At 43.0% G+C, this 21,168-nt stretch overlaps 1 protein-coding gene across 1 annotated transcript in view; it reads left to right on the top strand.

The window, feature by feature from the left end:
• The first annotated feature begins 1,834 nt into the window (after positions 1–1,834).
• Positions 1,835–21,168, top strand: part of ESR2 (estrogen receptor 2) — a 189,946-nt gene continuing 170,612 nt past the window's right edge. The window contains exon 1 of the mRNA XM_077464349.1: positions 1,835–1,973. The gene's annotated coding sequence lies outside the window, so the exon portion shown is untranslated. The remainder of the gene's footprint in view (positions 1,974–21,168) is intronic.

Consider the following 21,168-nt stretch of genomic DNA (forward strand, 5'->3'; position numbering starts at 1 on the left):
AACGGTCGTTTTTTATTTTTATTTTTACAGTACCTTTTTTTTTTTCCGCTGACATGCTGGACTTCCGGTGTATGTGATTGCGGATATGGGCGGGGATATTGCGGCTATTTCGCAATATCCCCTATCTGCACTGTCTCCTGGGAGCTTGCGTCATAGTTCCCAGGAGTCAGTGCGGCGGCCTGAGCTGTTGTCTGCGCTCCGAATTGAAGTCACTGCGCATGCGCGAGATCGAAAGAACAGCGCGCAGTGCATGCTGGCTCTAAAGTGACACATTATCCCGGAAGAGGATGCCTGTGGGCTTCACATGCCCACAGGCAAGATGAAAACCACAGAGCAGATGCTATATAACTTCATTTATAGAGCTAAAATCCATATGGTAAAGACTTATAAAATGGGACAAGTGAGTACTAATTATGATTAATTTAATCAATGTCATTGCATTAAAAAAAAAACTATTTAGGCAGTGGAGCTCCGCTTCAAGCTCCAAAAAAACAAAACAAGGACCAGCTCGTTCTGAGGCTCCAGCGGTAGAGCTGTAAAAACATCAGACGCTGGCAAAAGGTGTTAAACACGTATTAACGAGGCTTAACGCTGTGTTAAGCCTCATCTGGCATTTCCGTCTCTATTCAAAATAAATAGTTCCCTATGGGAGCCCATTGATTTGAATAGAAGTCCCACCAGAAGTCGGATCAAGATGATCCAACTTGCGGTGCGATTTGCGTGAGGTTCCCCCCCAGTACGATACCAGACCCTTCACTCTGGTATCGATCTTAAGGGGAACCCCCACAACAAAAAATGGCGCGGGGGTCCCGCCAAGATCCATACCAGACCCTTATCCGAGCATGCAGCCCGGTAGGTGAGGAAGGGGGGGGCGAGCAAACGCCCTCCCCTCCTGGACCATACCAAGCCACATGCCCTCAACATGGGGGTTTGGTGCCTTGGGGCAGGGGGGCCATGCACCCCCCACCCCAAAGCACCTTCTCTCCATGTTGATGAGGACAAGGGCCTCTTCCCGACAACCTTTGCCGGGTGGTTGTCGGGGTCTGCGGGTGGGGGCTTATTGGAATCTGGGAGCCCCCTTTAATAAGGGGGCCCTCAGATCCCAGCACCCCACCCTATGTGAATGAGTATGGGGTACATTGTACCCCTACCCATTCACTTGGGGGAAAAAGTGTCAAAAAAACACATTACATAAAGGTTTTTAAATTAATTTATTAGGCAGCTCGGGGTGTCTCTTCCGACTTCTCCGCGCTCTCCTTTTTTCAGTTCCAACAGTTATAAATGCTAATGGAAATTAATTCCAATTCAAGAGCAGCACACAAGGTGGAATGAATTCAAAAGCAGCAAATTAAACACACATGCACTAATGCATTCAATATACACAACACAAAGAAGTTTTTTTATTATTATTTTTTCACTTTTTCTGATTCAAATTTGATTAATGGGATCCAACTAGAACATTCTGTAATTGTTCTGTCATGTGTAAGTTACTAAGAAGTTTGCCAATCAACAGGTCAATATTATTTGACAGCCTGTTAAGATTACTCAACCTATAAAAAAATATGTTTTAGAGGAAAAGAAACAGACTAAGCCAAGAAATTATTTTCAGACTTCTGGGCTGACTATGTGGCCAGTGTAAAACACTAAATCACACTAGAGACAACGCATTTATGTCTCTTTTCCAAAGAATATTCTGTAACTGGGATCACACTCCCACAAAAACATGTGCTGAGTGCTGCATAGTCAGTTCCCCAGAACGTCCACTAGATGGTGCTCACACCCCTTGATCTAAATAGCAATAGCCAAATCAGTAACCACCCACAAGCCATGCAGCCCTCAGCTCCTGTGTACAGGTGGTTGTAAAATTCAGCAGAGTGATGGAAAGGAAAATTACAAATATTTAAAGATTGCATATCATGCCTGGCTGAAAGAGGACAACTTTTCTTGTGTTCAATGGCTGCTGTCTTCAGAAGGTAAGTGACAATTTTGGATCTTGTCTGCAGAATCTCTGTTATGCCAATTTGTAAAAAAAAAAAAAAAAAAAAAAAAAAGTATTTAGCTCCTGGCTAGAAAGCAACTTGGATATAGTGAATTGTTATTCTTGCTGGGAGGAATTATTAAAACACGATTAGGCTCATTCTAAGCAGTGCGTGGATCTAAGATAATGAAGGTGCTGTAGCCTGCAGCAATCAAACTGCAGCATTCTTCAGTTTAAAGTAGCAGTGAAGGTTGCTATGGGTTACCGGCATATTGCACTTTGGGAGTAAATCTAATGAGCTTGTACAGTACGGAAAAGAGCTTGCAAAGTGCTGTGACCCGTAGCCACTAATTACAAATTATCCTTGCCAGCTCTAACTACTGTATACTGAATGTGAACCGGTTGCTATGGGATGTTGCAACTTTTGCATCACCGCAGCACTTTGCCGTCAATGAATAAGCTATTCATTTAAAGTGACAAGCTGCAAAAGCAGATTGGAAGAAAAGTGTATTCCTTTTTTGAGACTTTATGCTGCAAAAGCAGAGGTATCATATGAACTTATCATAGCTCCTGGCTAACCTTTTACAACAATTTATTGTTCCCCGTTTAATATTTTAACTGAAGTGCAATGTGTGCGCCTTTATATCGCATTTTTTTTTTCTTATTGCTCAATCTTCGTTTTTTTATTGTTGACAATGCGAAACCCACAGACTTTTGGATCTAGCTCTAAAGCAAACTGAAGAGGAAAAAAATTCTGAGAGCTGTTATTCCTGACTTTTAAAGACGCAGGCTCCAAGACTTGCCATTCGGAGCTGGAATGAGTATGCAGGGTGGAAGTTTAGACTTTTCTGGCTGGGATCTTGGTACAGGTTAGTGATGTTAGTTTGTTTAGCCAGGATCCAGGTGACAGACCCATTACCTGCTCCTTTAAAAGGAAGCCAGCAATGGCAGCCCTCATAATTCTAGCCTCACTGTTTCCCTTTAAACATTGGGTTGGTGTGTAAAGTGCAACGCTGAACAGCCACCAATCACAATCAAATTACTTTTTGAAAGTCAGAACAGTAAGATGATCGCTCATTTCCTTTTTTAGCACTTTTTTTTTATTGCCAGTTATTGAACGTAGAAAGTCATGTGTTGATCTATAAGTGTCAGTGTTCCCGTATGTGGATGTGAAGTTGGGTTGCAGCTGGGACATGTAGTCCCACATTAGTAGAGGGCATCTTTTTTCTTTCTCGACTGACAGAATACATTATGGGATGTAGCGCGGAGTCTGCTTTCCAAGGAAAGAGCAGACAGTTCATGTCCCGCAGTTATGACAGAAGCCCATCCATGTTTCTTAGACATTTGTCCTAGCTGCCATATTCTGGGCAGTGTTAAAACCTTTGCTCTGCCTGTAAACCTGTTCTTATCTCTTCAATATGGACTTGATATGCTGACTGATCAAAGAGCTAAGTCTAGTCGCTTTTTACAAGATGTTTTTTTATGTTTTTTTATATCCCGCAGAAAATGATCACATTAAAGTAACACTAAACTCTAGTTTTAAAAAAAAAATATTTTATTCAAGTATGTATTCTTAACTCAAAAAGTACCTTCTATTGCTCTCAGCCTCCTCCAGATCTCCATTTATTTTTTTGCAGCCTCTGCTATTCAACTTCCTATTAGGTGGTGGCTACGTTCATTCTGCATGGTCCCACTGTATGTTGGAGCGTAGCCACCCTCTCTTGCTCACTCTCAAGATGTTCTATGGACTTTGGGATGTGTATAGAGTTGCCTTCTCATCCCTTTAAACCTGAACACTTTTGAATTACACGGGTTCTGAGGCTAATTAAATGCAGATAAGGCACCAAGTGAGTTAAATTACCACCTTAATCAGCCACAGAACCTGTGTCATTAATATGTGTTCGGGTTTAAAGGGATGAGGTGGCAACCATATATGTGTAGTGTGCACTGCACTTGACCACAACTAACATGCACTGCTCATTCAAAAAATAGTGGACATGACAAGAAAAAGAGAAACTTGGGAGCTCAGGGAGGAGAAATACACACATTAAGAAACTATTTCATGAAAAAAAAGATTACAGGGCCATTTTGTAGTGGATGCATATGAATGATTTTTGGAGAATTTGGTTATTGTTTAGTGTCACTTTAGGTGGCTGTCCTGTTGTAAAAATCAGAACAGCATGCTAAAAGTACACCTATGGGTCTGTTTATCACCTTTCACCTAAGAGTCACACATTTTGTACTTGTGAGTCAACTAGAAATATGTGTGACTCTTGGGTAAAAGTTGTGCAAACATTTAAACTTGCTTAAATGTCTGCAGCATCGATCCGATGCTACAGTTGTCCCTTCCCGGCTCATCACTGAGAAATGTGCGATCAAAGACCGATAATCGCTCAGTTCTTTGATCTCTGCTCTGCCCATCCAGTTCTCACTGGAGCACAAGACCATGGGGGGAAGGGAGTAGCTGGCTCAGGCTCTCAGTGGTGTGCTGAGAGACTGAGCCAGCTACCAGACAGGCATCTGAGTGGATTCCGACAGTATTATCAGGATCCCTGCAGAGCCTGGATCAGCTCTGTGACTTTAGCCTGCTGTGTGCTGAATCTGGGTCACAGGAGGGCAGAAGTATGGCCAAAAGAACTTTCACCAAATTTTCTTTTAATAAACTGACCTACTAGACAAGCAATTATTCTCTGTGTCGTTAGGCTGTCAATGTTTATTGGCTGTTGATTTTTTCCCCCTTTGATAGGGCCAGTAGCTCATGCAGTCTGTTCTTTGTGAGCATGCCGTATCAATTTATATGTTTATGAAATTATGTTTTGAAAGATTATTGTTAAATGATCAGATTATGTCCACGCTGTTGAATATCTACGTCTAGGTCTTAAGCGGTTATTTGAATGAAACCAGGATAAAGGTATACCAAGTACCATTGCTGACTTATTAAGAGCTTTGGGGCTGTCATGCTGATTACAGCTCCAAGACCTAGTTAATTGCTGACCTGGGACAAGTACGGGAGATCAAACATTAAGACCCCTTTCACGCTGGGGCAGTGCCGGCATTAGCGGTAAAGCACCGTTGTTTTAGCAGCACTTTACCGCTGTTATAGCAGTGCTTTTTGGCCGGTAGCGGGGAACTTTTAATAGACAGTTGCCCTCTGCAGTTTCTCAAAATCTTATTAATTGAGGCAAAGCATCACTTTGCAAAGAATACCCAGTCATGTGCAAGGAAAATAAAAAAAGACAGCATTTATGCTTGCACGTGATTGGATGATGGAAGTCAGCAGAGATTCTGCTCATTTACTAAGCTCTAGAGCAGGGGTGGCCAAACTTTTTAAACAAAGGGCCACTTTACTGTGCTCCAGACCTTAGGGGGGCCGGACTGTGGCCAGGCATGAATATAATTTTTCTGGCATCAGTGGGAGTAAACAGTGCACTATCTTTGGTATTCGGATGAGAAATATGCCCCATTGTTTTTTGTCCATGGGCAGGAAATATGCCCCATTGGGTCAGTTGGCAGAATAGTGTTTTATATCAGGGGGATAAATAGTACCTCAAGGGCCAGATAAAGGCAAGTAAAGGGTCGCAGTTTGGAGACCCCTGCTTTAGAGCAACTGCACAGCCTATTTGCCTTTGATAAATCAACCCCAATATGGGAGGTGCAGAAACCATCTTCCTTTGTTTTGACAGCTGCTGATTAATGAAAAGTAATAAGCTCGGACATTCCGACAACAAAATCCGTCAGATTTTGTCCGATGGATTTTGTCCGAAACTGGTGTTGCATACACACGGTCGAACAAAGTTGTCGGAAAATCCAATCGTTCGTAACGTGATGACATAATGTAATTCCGACCGGACTACGTTCAGGCTACTAGCCAATAGCTTTGGTCTAGGAATTTGATCTGAGCATGCGTGGCACTTTGTCCGATCAGAATTCTCTACAAACGATCGGACAAAGTCCAATCTGATCATGTTGTTGGAAATTTTTTATATCCAGCTCTAAAACTTAGTCGGTCGGATATGCCGACAGAAACGGTCCGATGGAGCCCACACACGGTCGCATTATCTGACAACACGGTCCAATCGGACATTTTCCATCGGAATGTCCGACCGTGTGTACAAGGGCTTAGTGCTGTCTCATTGAATGATGATCTAAAATGGCAAACCCCAGTGTGGACAAGTGTTTCTTGTATTCATCTGACATTTCACTAGTGACATCAAGGAGAAGATGCAGACAATAGAGGTGATAGATTAGGGCAGCCTTTTTCAACCAGGGTCCTTTTAGATATAGGGGTTGTTTGAGCAACGGCCTATTGATTTCTTTTGTCTAATGGTGCCTGAAAATTCTGCCACTGACATCACTCAGTGCAGCCTGTGGTGGAACCTTTCCTCTTGACGATCATGTAAATGACCACTGACCACCAATGATCTTTTTACCTGCCTGTTAGTAACTACTGACCACCAGTGTAAGGTAGTTTGATTTTCAATGAGCATCACTTAACTGATGACCAGTGCAAGAGGGCACTATTCCACTTACCACCAATGTATAGGGGTTTGTTTCCATGATCATAAGGAAACACTATACTGGCCACCAATGTAAGGGGCACTTCTTTGCTGACCACCAATCTATAGCGGATTGTCTCCACTTACCTCCAGTATAAGGAAACACAACAATGACCAACAATGTAAAGTTGTCCCTTTTCCACTCACCACTGATGTAAGGGGCAATACACCACACACTAATGTATGAGAGAACTACACTGACCACCATTGTTTTAAGGGCACTGCACTGATCACCAATTTAAGAGCGCAGTCTGAATAGCAGGAGGCCATTACATTGATCACCAATGTTAGTGGGCATTACATTGATTACCAATGTAAAAGAGATCATCACACTGTCCACCAATGTATGAGGACATCACACTGACCACCAACGTGTTTAGGCACTACACTGATCCTGATGCCGCGTACACACGATCGGAATTCTCGTCGGAAAAAGCTCTGATGGTTTTCCCGACGGAATTCCGAACGGAATTCGGCTCAAGCTGTCTTGCCTACACATGGTCACATCAAATTCCGATCATTTATAACGTGGTGACGTACAACGTGTATGACGTGACTAGAAAAAGGGAGTTCAATAGCCAGTAGTCAATAGCTTCTGTCTCATAGTTGAATCTGAGCATGCGTGATTTTTGCCGTGTGTCGGAATTGCATACACACAATCGAAATTACCGATAGAAAGTTTTTCCATCGGGAAAATTGAGAACATGCTATCAATTTTTGGCTGGCGGAAATTCGGACAGCTAAATTTCCGATGGAGCATACACACGGTCGCATTTTCCGATGAAAAGCTCTCATCGTTCTTTTTCTGGCCGGAATTCCATTCATGTGTACGCGGCATGAGTGTAATAGGACACTGCACTGATCACCAATGTATTAGGACACTACACTGATCACAGGTGTAATGCCCTGTACACACGGTCGGACTTTCCAACGACAAAATCCGTCTGATTTTTTCCGACGGATTTTGGCTCAAACTTGTCTAGCATACACATGGTCGCACAAAGTTGTCGGAAAATCCGATCATTCAGAACGCAGTGACGTAGAACACGTACGACGGGACTATAAACGGGCCAATAGCCAATAGCTTTCGTCTCGTAATTTATTCCGAGCATTTGTGGCACTTTGTCCGTCGGAATTGTCTACACATCGGAATTTAAACGATCTGAAAATTTTAGATCCAGCTCTCAAACTTTGTGTGACGGAAATTCTGACGGAAAAAGTCTGATGGAGCCCACACACATTCGGATTTTTTCCGACAACACGATCCGATTGCACATTTTCCGTCAGAAAGTCTGACCGTGTGTACAGGGCATTATAGGACACTACACTGATCACCAATGTAATAAGACACTACACTGATCACCAATGTAATAGGATACTGCACTGATCATCAATATAATAGGACACTGCACTGATCATGAGTGTAATAGGGCACTGCCCTGATCACCAATGTAATAGGACACTGCACTGATTACCAATGTAATAGGAGAATAAACTGATCACCAATGTAAGAGGGCACTACACTGATCATCAGTATAAGAGGGTACTACACTGATCACCAATATAATAGGACACTGCACTGATCACCACTGTAAGAGGGTACTACACTGATCACCAGTGTAAGAGGGTACTATAATAATCGCCTATATAATAGGACACTGCACTGATAACCAATGTAATAGGAGACTACACTGATCACCAGTGTAAGAGGGCATTACACTGATCATCAGTATACGAGGGTACTACACTGATCACCAATATAATAGGACACTGCACTGATCATCAATATAATAGGACACTACACTGATCACAAGTGTAATTGTACACTACACTGATCACCAATGTAATAAGTAGACACGTGCGATTAGTTTCGTACGAATCGCAAATTCGTACGAATTTCCCTAAATTCGTACGTTCGGGAGGATCCGAAATACGAATTGCCATGCGTCCGAATTTTGTACGCAATACGAACTTTTGTTTACGAATTTCGGATCAGTTGTCGTCGCATCGACGACTCAGTCATTTTGCTTATTATGAGGGGCTCCCATCATCCTTGTGCTATGCTGACTTCCTCCTGGGGCTGTACCTCTGCTGTGCTCATTATGAGGGGTTTCCACCATTCCTGTGCTGACATACTGAGCATAGCAGGGGTACAGCCCCAGGAGGAAGTCAGCACAGCACAGGGATGGTGGGAGCCCCTCATAATGAGCACATGGCTGCCATGCACAGCTGCTTTTGTTTTTATACCCCGCACTGTACGGGGTGAGCGGGGATATGCGGGGTCACTGGAAATTGTTTGGTGTTACCAAGCATGTGCTCTCCGCACATCCCCGGTGACCCCAAACAGTGTGGGGTGATCAGGCGAAAACTGGACCAGCGGTGCATGGCAGACAATCCGCTTCTCTCTTGTATTTTCAAATCTTAACGGAACAAACTGAAGAGAAGCTGATTGGTTGCCATGGGCAACTGCGCCAGATTCTGTTCGCTTCAAGCTTGATCAATTTCCCTAAATGTCTTTTTATCTGTTCTAGCAGTCATATGTGTAAATGAGAAGAATGGTGGGGGCACATCAGGGCACATTGGAGCACATCAGGGCACATTGGAGCACATCAGGGCACATTGGGGCACATCAGGGCATATTGGAGCACATTGGGGCACATCAGGGCACATCAAGGCACATCAGGGCATATTGGAGCACATTGGGGCACCTCAGGGCACATCGGGGCACATCAGGGTATATTGGAGCACATTGGGGCACATCAGGGAATATTGGAGCACATTGGGACACATTGGGGAACATCAGGGCACATTGGGGCACATCAGGGCACATTGGAGCACATCAGGGCACATTGGGGCACATCAGGGCATATTGGAGCACATTGGGGCACATCAGGGCATATTGGAGCACATTGGGGCACATCGGGCACATCAGGGCATATTGGAGCACATTGGGACACATTGGGGAACATCAGGGCACATTGGGGCACATCAGGGCACATCAGGGCACTCTCTTCTCGTCCATCCCAGATGATGTCACAAGCAAATAGTTGTAGATGAGAAGCGAGGGGAGGGATTGTGTGGAGTTTCGGACACGAAATACGAAGTATGAATTAATTCTAACATGAACTGGAACGGAACGGAACGAAACTAATTTATTGACGGCGCCCATGTCTAGTAATAAGGCACTACAATGATCACCAATGTAATAGGACACTGCACTGATCACCAATGTAATAGGACACTGCACTGATCACCAATGTAATAGGACACTGCACTGATCACCAATGTAATAGGACAATACACTGATCACCAATGTAAGAGGGTACTACACTAATCGCTTATATAATAGGACACTGCTCTGATAACCAATGTAATAGGACACTACACTGATCACCAATGTAAGAGGTCACTACACTGATCACCAGTGTAAAAGAACACTACACTGATCACCAGTGTAAAAGGACACTACACTGATCACCAGTGTACAAGGTCACTAAACCGATCACCAGTGAAGGAGGGCACTACACTGATCACCAATGTAAGCCCTTGTACACATGGTCGGAGAATCCGTCGGAATGTGTCCTATCGGACCGTGTCGTCGGATAATCCGACTGTGTGTGGTATGCATCGGACTGATTCCGTCGGAATATCCGTCGGACCCAATTTTCCAACATGTTGGAAATATTTCCCGACCAACTGGGCCGGTCGGACATACTCCGATCATGTGTAGAGAATTTTGATCGGACCAAGTGCAACACATGCTCAGATCAAATTCCTACATCAAAGCTATTGGCTACTAGCCTGAATGTAGTCCCATCGTAACGAAATTACGTCATCACGTTCTGAAAGATCGAATTTTTCGACAACTTAGTCCGACCGTGTGTATGCAACAGTTTCGGACAAGATCCGACGGAGAAAATCCGACAGAGAAAATCCGACGGATTTGGTTGTCGAAATCTCCGCTTAGAGGGCACTACACTGCTCACTGGTGTAATAGAACACCACACTGTTCACCAGTGTTCACCAGTGTACACCAGTGTAATTGGGCACTACACTGGCTAACAATGTAAGAGGGAACTATATTGACCACCAATGTATTAGATTACAACAATATATGATAGCACTACACTAATCAACAGTGTTTAAGGACACTATACTGACCAGTAGCTACCAATGTATGAAGGGCTACACCGAATACCAGTAGGTACACTGACCAACAATGTAAGAGGGCACTACACTGATGATCACCAGCGTGAGAGGCTTTGCACTGACCATCAATGTAAAAAGGTCTCGTCCACTGACAACCAATATAAGAGGGCAATGCATTAACCACCAATATATGAGGGCACTAACTAACTATTATTGTAATATAGCACTATACCGATCACCAGTGTGTGATGGCAATACACTGATCACTATTGTTAGAGGGCAATATACTGAACACGAATGTAAGAGGGCACTACACAACCACCAATATATAAGGGCACTATATTCGCCACACATGTATGAGGGAACTATAAGGACCATAAATGTATGAGGTTACTATACGGACCATCAATGTATAAGGGCACTATGCTGACCATCAATGTATAAGGGCACTACACTGATTATCAATGAAAAAGGGAACTACATTGACCACCAATGTATAAGGACACTACACTGACCACCAATGTATAAAGGACATTACACTGACCACCAATGTATAAAGGACACTACTCTGGCCACCAATATATGAGAGCACTACACTGATTTTGAAAAGTAAAAGGGACTACACTGATCACCAATGTTTGAGGGCACTGTAATGAACACCGACCACCAATGTACACCAGAGGCTACAGTGAATACCAGTCACTACACTGACTAACAATGTAACAGGGTACTATACCAATGATAGTGTGAGAGGACACAGCACTGACCATCAATGTAAGAGGGCAATACATTGACAACAAATGTATCGGGGCACTAAGTGTTAAGTAATAGGGCACTACACTGATCACTCATGTTAGCCCTTGTACATATGGTCGGACATTCTGACAACCAAATCCGTTGGATTTTGTCTGACGGATTTTGTCCGACGGATTTTGTCCGAAACTGTTGCATACACACGGTCAGACAAAGTTGTCGGAAAATCCAATTGTACATAACGTGATGACGTAATTTCGTTACGACGGGACTACGTTCAGGCTAGTAGCCAATAGCTTTGGTCTAGGAATTTGAATCGAGCATGCGTGGCACTTTGTCCGTCGGAGTAGGCTAAACATGATCAGAGTATGTCCGATCGGAGCATTTTGTCGGAAAATTTTACAGACAAGTTTGAAAACGGTCCGTCGGATACTCTGACGGAAACAGTCCGATGGAGACCACACACAGTCGGATTATCTGACAAAACGGTCCGATAGGACACATTCCGTCGGAATCTCCAACCGTGTGTACAAGGGCTTAGAGGGCAGTACACTGTCCACCAGTGTAGAGGGTACTACTCCACTGACCACTCAAGTAAGGGGGCACGTCTTCACTGACCACAGTTTAACCGCTTCCTGCCCGCCCTATAGCCGAATGCCGGCCTTAGGGCGGGCGGCTTCCCGTGCCTGGCCGTCCCTGGACGGCCTGGTGTTTACTTCCGCAATGCGCGCCGCCGCGGGCGCGCATCGCGGAAGTTCTGTGTTTGCCGTGTCCCCCGGGGACAGGCAAACACAGATCGCTGTAAACGGCCAATCACAGCGGCCGTTTACAGCGTGATCGGCGTGTCCAATGGGAGATGATCTCATATGTAAACATATGAGATCATCTCTCAGCGCCGCTCTCCCTCCTCACACAGACAGCGTGTGAGAGGGGAGAGAAGAACGGCTGCAGCAGCCGTCAGTGTAAAAAAGAAAAAAAAAAAAAAAAAAAAGTAAAAAAAAAGTTTAATAAAAAGTGCCATCCTCCCCCAGAGCCATCCTCCCCCAGTGCCACCCCCCCCCCCCCAGTGCCATGCCCCCCCCCCAGTGCCATCCTGCCCCAGTGCCATCCTGCCCCAGTGCCATCCTGCCCCAGTGCCATCCGCCCCAGTGCCATCCTGCCCCAGTGCCATCCGCCCCAGTGCCATCCGCCCCAGTGCCATCCACCCCAGTGCAATCCACCCCACCCCAGTGCCACCTGCCCGCAGTGCTATCTGTCCCCAGTGCCACCTGTTGTCAGTGCCATTTGTCCCCAGTGCCATCTGTCATCAGTGCCACGTATAAGTGGCATCTGTCATCAGTGCCACGTGTTATTAGTGCCACATAGTGCCATCTGTCATCAGTGCCACGTATTAGTGCCATCTGTCATCAGTGCCACGTATCAGTGCCATTTGTCATCAGTGCCACCTGTCAGTGTCACGTGCCATCTGTTGTCAGTGTCACGTGTCATCAATGCCACTTATCAGTGCCATCTGTCATCAGTGTCACGTGTCATTGGTGCCACGTATTAGTGCCATCTGTCACCGGTGGCACGTATTAGTGCCACGTATTAGTGCCACATGTCATCAGTGCCACGTATTAGTGCCACGTGTCATCAGTGCCACATATTAGTGCCACGTGTCATCAGTGCCACGTATTAGTGCCACGTGTCATCAGTGCCACGTATTAGTGCCACGTGTCATCAGTGCCACATATTAGTGTCATCTGTCATCAGTGCCACGTGTCATCAGTGCCACGTATAAGTGTCATCATTGCCACGTATCAGTGCCATCTGTCATCAGTGTCACGTGTCATTGTCCTGGTATTTCAAAAGTGTAATAAGTAGTCAACAAGTTAGATGTGTAATTTATGCTCCTAGAACACGTGATGGCGCTCCCTGCATGTTGGGCCTCTCTATGTGGCCAGGCTGCGAAAAAGTCCCACACATGTGGTATTGTAATACTCAGGAGGAGTAGCAGAATTTTTTGGGGGGTGTCATTTGTGGTATACACATGCCACGTGAGAGAAATAACCTATTACAATGACAATTTTGTGGAGAAAAATAAAGAAAATGAAAAATCTTCATTTTGCAAAGAATTGTGGGAAAAAAATGACAACATCAAAAAGCTCACCATGCCTCTTACTAAATACCTTGGAATGTCTACTTTCCAAAAAGGGGTCATTTGGGGGGTATTTGTACTTTCCTGACTTGTTTGGGTCACAAGAAGCGAGATAGGCCACCAGTACATCAGATGTGATCAATTTTGTGCGATTCGCACCACAGCTTGTAGACTCTCTAACTTTCACAAAGACCAAATAATATCCACTAATTTGGGTTATTTTTACCAAAGATATGTAGCAGTATAAATTGTGGCCAAAATTTATGAAGAAAAATTAATAATTTGCATAATTCTGTCACAGAAACAAAGAAATATGCGTTTTTTTTCAAAATTTTCGGTCTTTTTTCATTTATAGCGCAAAAAATAAAAACCCCAGAGGTGATCAAATACCACCAAAAGAAAGCTCTATTTGTGGGAAAAAAAGGACACAAAATTCATTTGGGTACAGTGTTGCATGACTGAGTAATTGTCATTCAAAGTGTGAGAGCACCGAAAGCTGAAAATTGGTCTGGGCAGGAAGGGTGTTTAAGTGCCCAGTAAGCAAGTGGTTAAAGGCTCATACACACGATACGAAAATCAGATGGAAAAATTAGCTGTCTTACAATTTTCGGAACGTTAGTACGGTGCTTTCAACAGCCAATTTCGCTTTTTAATCAGACAAAAGCTGGATGTGCAGACTATAAAATATTTGTCAGATGTGAACTCAACGTCCGATTTTAGTTTCATTAGTACAGTTTTTGTATAAAAAAAATGGTAAGTCAAGTCCACATATGCTCAGAAACAAAAGAATACGTACACAACTATTCAACACAATGGGGTTTATTTACTAAAGGCAAATCCACTTTGCACTGCAAGTGCACTTGGAAGTAAAGTCGCTGTAGATCTGAGGGGGACATGCAAGGAAAATAAAAAACAGCATTTTAGCTTGCACATGATTGGATGATAAAATCAGCAGAGCTCCCACTCATTTCAGATCTACCCCTTAGATTTACAGCGACTGCACCTCCAAGCGCACTTGCAGTGCAAAGTGGACTTGCCTTTTCATAAATAATCCCCATTATGTCACTTCTGACTTTGTATTCTGTCATACGCAAAATTTTCATATAGTGAGTAACCTCTTCACTTTCGACATGAGACTAGCATGCCACAAAAAAACGGACGTTCAGTCGTCCAAAAATCTAACCGTGTGTAAGAGGCTTAAGAGTGTGATCTTCTACTGACCACCAGTGCGAGGGGGGCATTTATTTTACAGACCACCAATGTAAACGGATGATACAATTTTCACTGTCATTATTATTTTTACAAAAATGATAAGAGCAGTGCAAAAAATGTTGTATTCATTTTTGTATTTTATCTAAAACCTACTGATCGCACAAATTCGCTTTTTAGATTTTAGCAGGGATTCCCTGAGACCTGAAAATGATTTCAAGGCTTCTTCTGGCCTGGTGTAGGAAGGATGAGAAAGGCTAGACTACGGGTAAAGCAGATTTGCATCCAGCATTTAAAAAAACAAACAACCTTAGCATTATATAATAGGTTATGTCAAGTATGAGTTATCATTCCATGTACAGCCGGGACTCAAGTTTAGCTTTCAAGTACCCCACCAGGCGATGTGTAATAATTGACACATTATGTACAGCTGTGGTTATTAATAAAACAATGAACCTGATCAATTCACTTGTGTAAGATGAAAGAACTCCTGATTGGGTAGTTGAGGGTTAGAGTTCGGAAACTCCATAGTATAGCATATATAACATTAGTATTTGTTTTTGGAGTTTCCTTAATTATAAGGCATACTTCTTGTTCTCTTTAGGGGATCACATCTCACATATTTGTCTCATTCATACTATAGTAATTTTTTTTCATATGTGTGTTTTCCCTCATAAGTTTCTATGCCCTGCAAAGTGTTTTAAATTACACAGCAATTCAAGGCAAGTTGGTATGAAATTTTTCTGAGCTTTCTTGCAATTTTAATGTGGTGAGCTATGTATTAACCACTAGGGATTGGTTTGGCCCGAGCATAAGATCGGGCCGAACTTTGGTTGTTTGGATGTTCTGCAGAACACCGAACAATATGCGGTGTTTGGGGCAAATTGGAAACACCGTTAAAGTCTATGGGACACAAACATGAAAAATCAAAAGTGTTCATTTTATAGGCTTATATGCAAGTTATTGTCAGAAATTTTTTTTAAAAAACGGAAGTTTTTTCAGAAGCAGTGATTTTAATAATGCTTAAAGTAAAACAATAAAAGTGAAATATTCCTTTAAATTTCGTACCTGAGGGGTGTTTATAGTATGCTGGCAAAGTGGCGCATTTTTCCTGTGTTTAGAACAGTCCCTGCACAAAATGACATTTCTAAAGGAAAAAAAAGTCACTACTCGCGGCTATAATGAATTGTCGGTCCCGTCAATACAGATAAAAGTCATTGAAAAAAATGGCATGGAATCCCCCACAGTCCATTACCAGGCCCTTTGGGTCTGGTGTGAATATTAAGGGGAACCCCGAACCAAAATTTAAAAAAAAAATTGTGTGGGGGTCCCCCCAAATTTCATACCAGGCCCTTCAGGTCTGGTAGGGATATTAACCACTTCCCACCCGGCCAATGCACATATACGGCCGAGTGGAAGCCGTCTACTTCTGATAGGACGTTCAGGAACGTACTTCAGAAGGAGCGGTATCACGCGCGCGCGTGCTCGCGCAGCGGCGCAATCCCAATGTGCTCGTGTCACCCGGACACCGCGCATCTCAGATCGGCAGGAGGGCTCTGTGATTGGCCCTCCTAATCACATGACGGCCGTGTCCAATCACGGCCGTCATGTGATGTAAACAAACAGCCGGTTGCTAGGCAATCGGCTCCTCCTCTCCTCACACAGAAGTCATCGCTGAGGAGAGCAGATCGCTGCAGCCAGCTGATGATCAGTGAGTATGAGCTGTTTTTTACAGCTTTTTACTCACTGATCACCAGTCTAGTGTAAACACACAACACACCACACAGTATAAACACAGTCCCCACATATGTCCCCAAAACACACATGTCCTCAAAACATACATGTCCCCAAATAATAAAAACACATGTCCCTAATAATAAAAACATGTCCCCCACATATGTCCCACTAAAATCACATGTCCCAATGATTATCTGCACACATATGTACGTGATCACCTGCACACATATGTACATGATCATTTGCGTACATATGTCCGTGATCACACAAACCAATTATTATACACTTAACGGAATTTCTTTTACCAAAAACATGTAGCAGAATACATTTTGGCTTAAATTTATGACAAAATTAGATTTTATTGGATTTCTTTTAAAATAGAAAAAATAAAATATAGTTTTTTCTCCAAATTTCCATTTTTTTGCGATCGCAAAAAATAAAAAACGGAGTCGTGAATACATACCACCAAAATAAAGCTCTATTTGTGCGAACAAAATGATAAAAATTTCATTTGGGTACAGTGTAGCATGACCGCGCAGTTGTCATTGAAAGTACGAGAGCAATGAAAGCTAAAAATTGGGCTGGGAAGGAAGGGGGCGAAAGTGCCCTGTATTGAAGTGGTTAAGGGGAACCCCACAACAAAAGGTAAACAAAAAATGGTGTGGGGGCGAGTGGCCCCACCCCCTCGGATGCCCAGGAAAGCCATGGGGAAGTCCCCCTGCGTCAGAGGGGGTCGGGGTCACCCGGGAACATCACATGTTGCCCCACCCTCAGTTATATAAGAACTGTCAAAGCAAAGAGGCGTGTTGGTCGCGGCTTTGTTTTTTTTTGTTTTTTCGATCCGCCGGAGGAGCGAGAAAAGAAGATGAATGGACTTCGTGGGAAATTTTTACTTTTTTATTTTTTAATAAAGGACTTGTCCCAAGCTATGTCTTGTATTTTGTACCATTTTGACACTTTTTTTGTGAAATGGTAGGGGGTACATTTGTACCTTGTTACCATTTCACACGGGGGGGTCTGTGATCTGGTTTCTGATAAGCCCCCCACCCGCAGACCCCCACAACCACCAGGCAAGGGTTGTGGGGATGAGGCCCTTGTCCTCATCAACATGGAGAAAAGGTGCTTTGGGGGGCTACCCCAAAGCACCCTCCCCATGTTGAGTGCATGTGGCCTGTATGGTTCGGGGGGGTGCTCTCTCGTCCCCCCTCTTTTCCTGTGGCCTGCCAAGTTGCGTGCTTGGATAAGGATTTGGTATGGATTTTTAGGGGGACCCCATGCCATTTTTTTTATTTTGTCGTGGGGATCCCCTTAATATTCATACCAGACCTGAAGGGCATGGTATGGAATTTGGGGGGACCCCCACACAATTTTTTTTTAATTTTGGTTCAGGGTTCCCCTTTATATTTATACCAGACCCAAAGGGCCTGGTAATGGACTGGGGGGATCCCATGCCGCTTTTTTCAATTACTTTTATTTGTATTGCCGGGACCGTAAATTCATTATAGCTGCATATAGTACTTTTAAATTACTTTTTTTTCCTTTTAGAAATGTAATTTTGTGCAGGGACTGTTTCAAACATGAGCCACTTTACAGGCATACTATAGACACCCCCAGGTACAACATTTAAAGGAATCTTTCACTTTTATTGTTTTACTTTATGCATTATTAAAATCACTGTTACCGAAAAAACTGCTGTTTTTAAAACTTTTTTTACATTGATACATGTCGCCCAGGTCCCAAAACACTTTTTATGACAATAACTTGCATATAAGCCTTTAAAATGAGCAATTTTGATTATTCATGTTCGTGTCCCATAGACTTTAATGGTGTCCCATAGACTTTAACGCTGTTCGTGTGTTCTGCCAAATTTTTTGAATGTTTGTTATGTTCTGGTGCGAATCGGGGGTGTTCGGCCTATCCCTATTAACCGTGTGCTTACTGGGGACTTACACCTCCTTTCTGTGCAGGTAAATTTTCAGATTTCAGTGCTACCGCACTTTGAAAGACAATTGCGCAGTCATGCAACACTGTACCCACATTAAATCTTTACCATTTTTTTAGCTTTTCTTTTGGTGGTATTTAAACACCACTGGGTTTTTTATTTTTTACTAAACAAAAAAGAAGAAAAATTAAAAAGAAAAAAAACACTTTTTCTTAGTTTCTGTTATAAAATTTTGCAAATAAGTAATTTTTCTCCTTCAATGATGTGTGCTGATGAGGCTGCACTGATGGGCACTAATAGGAGGCACTGATGGGCAGCACTGATGGATAGCTGGCAATTCTGTTCCCACTGTGATCACGTGGGATAGGACACAGCTGATCGTGTGATTGACCCTTTTCCACGATCTGTGAACGGTTGTGTCCAAAAGTAGCACGTGAAGGACGATGTTCCATGGACACCCTCCTGGAACAACAGAACTGTGATGTAGCCGTCTATCGGCTATAGCGCGTTTAGGAAATTATTAAAGCGGTAGTTTGGAGTTCCAAAGAAAAACAAAAATACATACTCTCCTCCATGCTGCAACATTGGGCTGATGCTGCAGCTGGTCCTAAGCCTGAGTGATCACATGACCGTTGATCGCTCAGTTCTCAGTTTTCTCATAGCCAAGAGCAGTGAGTGCCAGTCCCTGCTCTGCCGCTTCAGAACTCACTGGAGCGATGGGCTGGAGAGGGGCAGGAGCAGCTTGCTTCAGCTCTTAGTTCAGTACTGAAAGCCAGAGTTAGCTGTCAATCAGGCAGCTGGGTAGATCCAGACATTATGGTCGGGATCCTTCCAGAGCCTGGAACAACTTGGTGATATCAGCTGACAGTGGGCTTAAACCTGCAGACTCTAGAACACAGGAGTGGAAAAGTAAGTGGACTCTTGTGAAGAGAAGAATGACCAAAATAGCATTGGCCATACTTCTTTTTTATTGTTTTTGAATGGGTGAAATTTTGACTGTAATTGGACTTTTATAGTCTTTTTAATTTTATTTTAGACAGACATGTAAAAGAAATCACTTTTATCTAAATAATGGTATGATTGTGTGTAATATTAAAAAAATAGTAGAGAAAAAAAAAGTATAGACATCCAAACCTTGTGTTTGTTCCATGTTATTGGTGCCAAGGTTAATAACTTCTTTATGACATTTATATCCAAAGTCCAATACCGCAAAATAATAATGGGGAGCCTGGTGACCCAGCATAAGGCTGGGTTCACACTGCTTGGATGCTGCTCGCAGATTTTTGTCTTCAGATTTACCAAAACCACATAATATGAGGTCAAACCTTAATGCCGCGTACACGCGACCGGACTTTCCGGCAGACTAGGTCCGGCAGGCCTTCCCGACTGACTTTTCAGCGGAGTTCCGACAGACTTCCGAACGAACAGAGTTGGCCACACACGAACGGACTAAGTCCGTTTGAATGTCCATTCGTTTTGAACGTGATGACGTAAGACAGGACTATAAAAGGAAGTTCAATAGCCAGTAGTCAATAACTTCCCTTGCGTCATATTTGGTCCGTTGGACCAGCATACAGACGGATGGATTTCCCGATAGGAATTGAGTCCGTCTGACAGATTTGAAACATGATCTATTTGTAGGTCCGTCGGATTTTTAGAATGGAAAACTATCGGATTAGCCCACACACGATTGGATTGTCTAAAGGACTGATCGCGTCGGACCTAGTCTGCTGGAAAGTCCGGTCTGCAGAAAATCTAATAGTAATAGCCTAACATTCGTGATGTGGCAAATTATGAAATCTGGAAATGCAGCGCACATTCTCTTTCTTCTTTAATGGGATAATAATGAAGCTGTTTTGCTGGTGATGCTGATGGAGTTATTGCAAACAAATTTTCAAAGGCTTTTTTTTTCTAGCGATATCAAGAATATTATTATGCTTTTTTTTTGGGCAAGTTACCACAACACCATTATTCCGTAGTGTTTAATATTAACCACTTTCAGACCGGACCATTTTGCTGGTAAAAGACCAGAGGTCTTTTTACACTTTGGCACTGCGCTGCTTTAACTGGTAATTGCGCGGTCATGCAATGTTGTACCCAAACAAAATTTGCGTCCTTTTCTTCCCACAAATAGAGCTTTCTTTTGATGGTATTTGATTGCCTCTGCGATTTTTATTTTTTGCGATATAAACGTAAAAAGACCGCAAATTTTGAAAAAAAATGATATTTTCTACTTTTTGTTATTAGAAAAATCCAATAAACTCAATTTTAGTCATACATTTAGGCCAAAATGTATTCAGCCACATGTCTTTGGTAAAAAAAAAGTCAATAATTGTATATTTATTGGTTTGCGCAAAAGTTGTCACATCTACAAACTAAGGTACGTTTTCTGGAATTTACGCAGCTTTTAGTTTACGACTGCCTATCTCATTTCTTGAGGTGCTAAAATGGCAGGGCAGTACAAAACCCCCCCAAATGACCCCATTTTGGAAAGTAGACCCCCTAAGGAAATTGATAAGAGGCATGTTGAGCCCATTGAATATTTTATTTTTTTGCCTCAAGCGATTGAATAATGACAAAAAAAAAAAATTTTTTTTTTTTTTACACAAAGTTGTCACTAAATGATATATTGCTCACACATGCTATGGGCGTATGTGAAATGACACCCCAAAATAAATTCTGCTGCTTCTCCTGAGTATGGGGATAC

Source organism: Lithobates pipiens, unplaced genomic scaffold (assembly GCF_037356315.1).
Source record: "Lithobates pipiens isolate NorthernLeopardFrog02 unplaced genomic scaffold, aLitPip1_a1.2 Scaffold_30, whole genome shotgun sequence".
Taxonomy (NCBI): domain Eukaryota; kingdom Metazoa; phylum Chordata; class Amphibia; order Anura; family Ranidae; genus Lithobates; species Lithobates pipiens.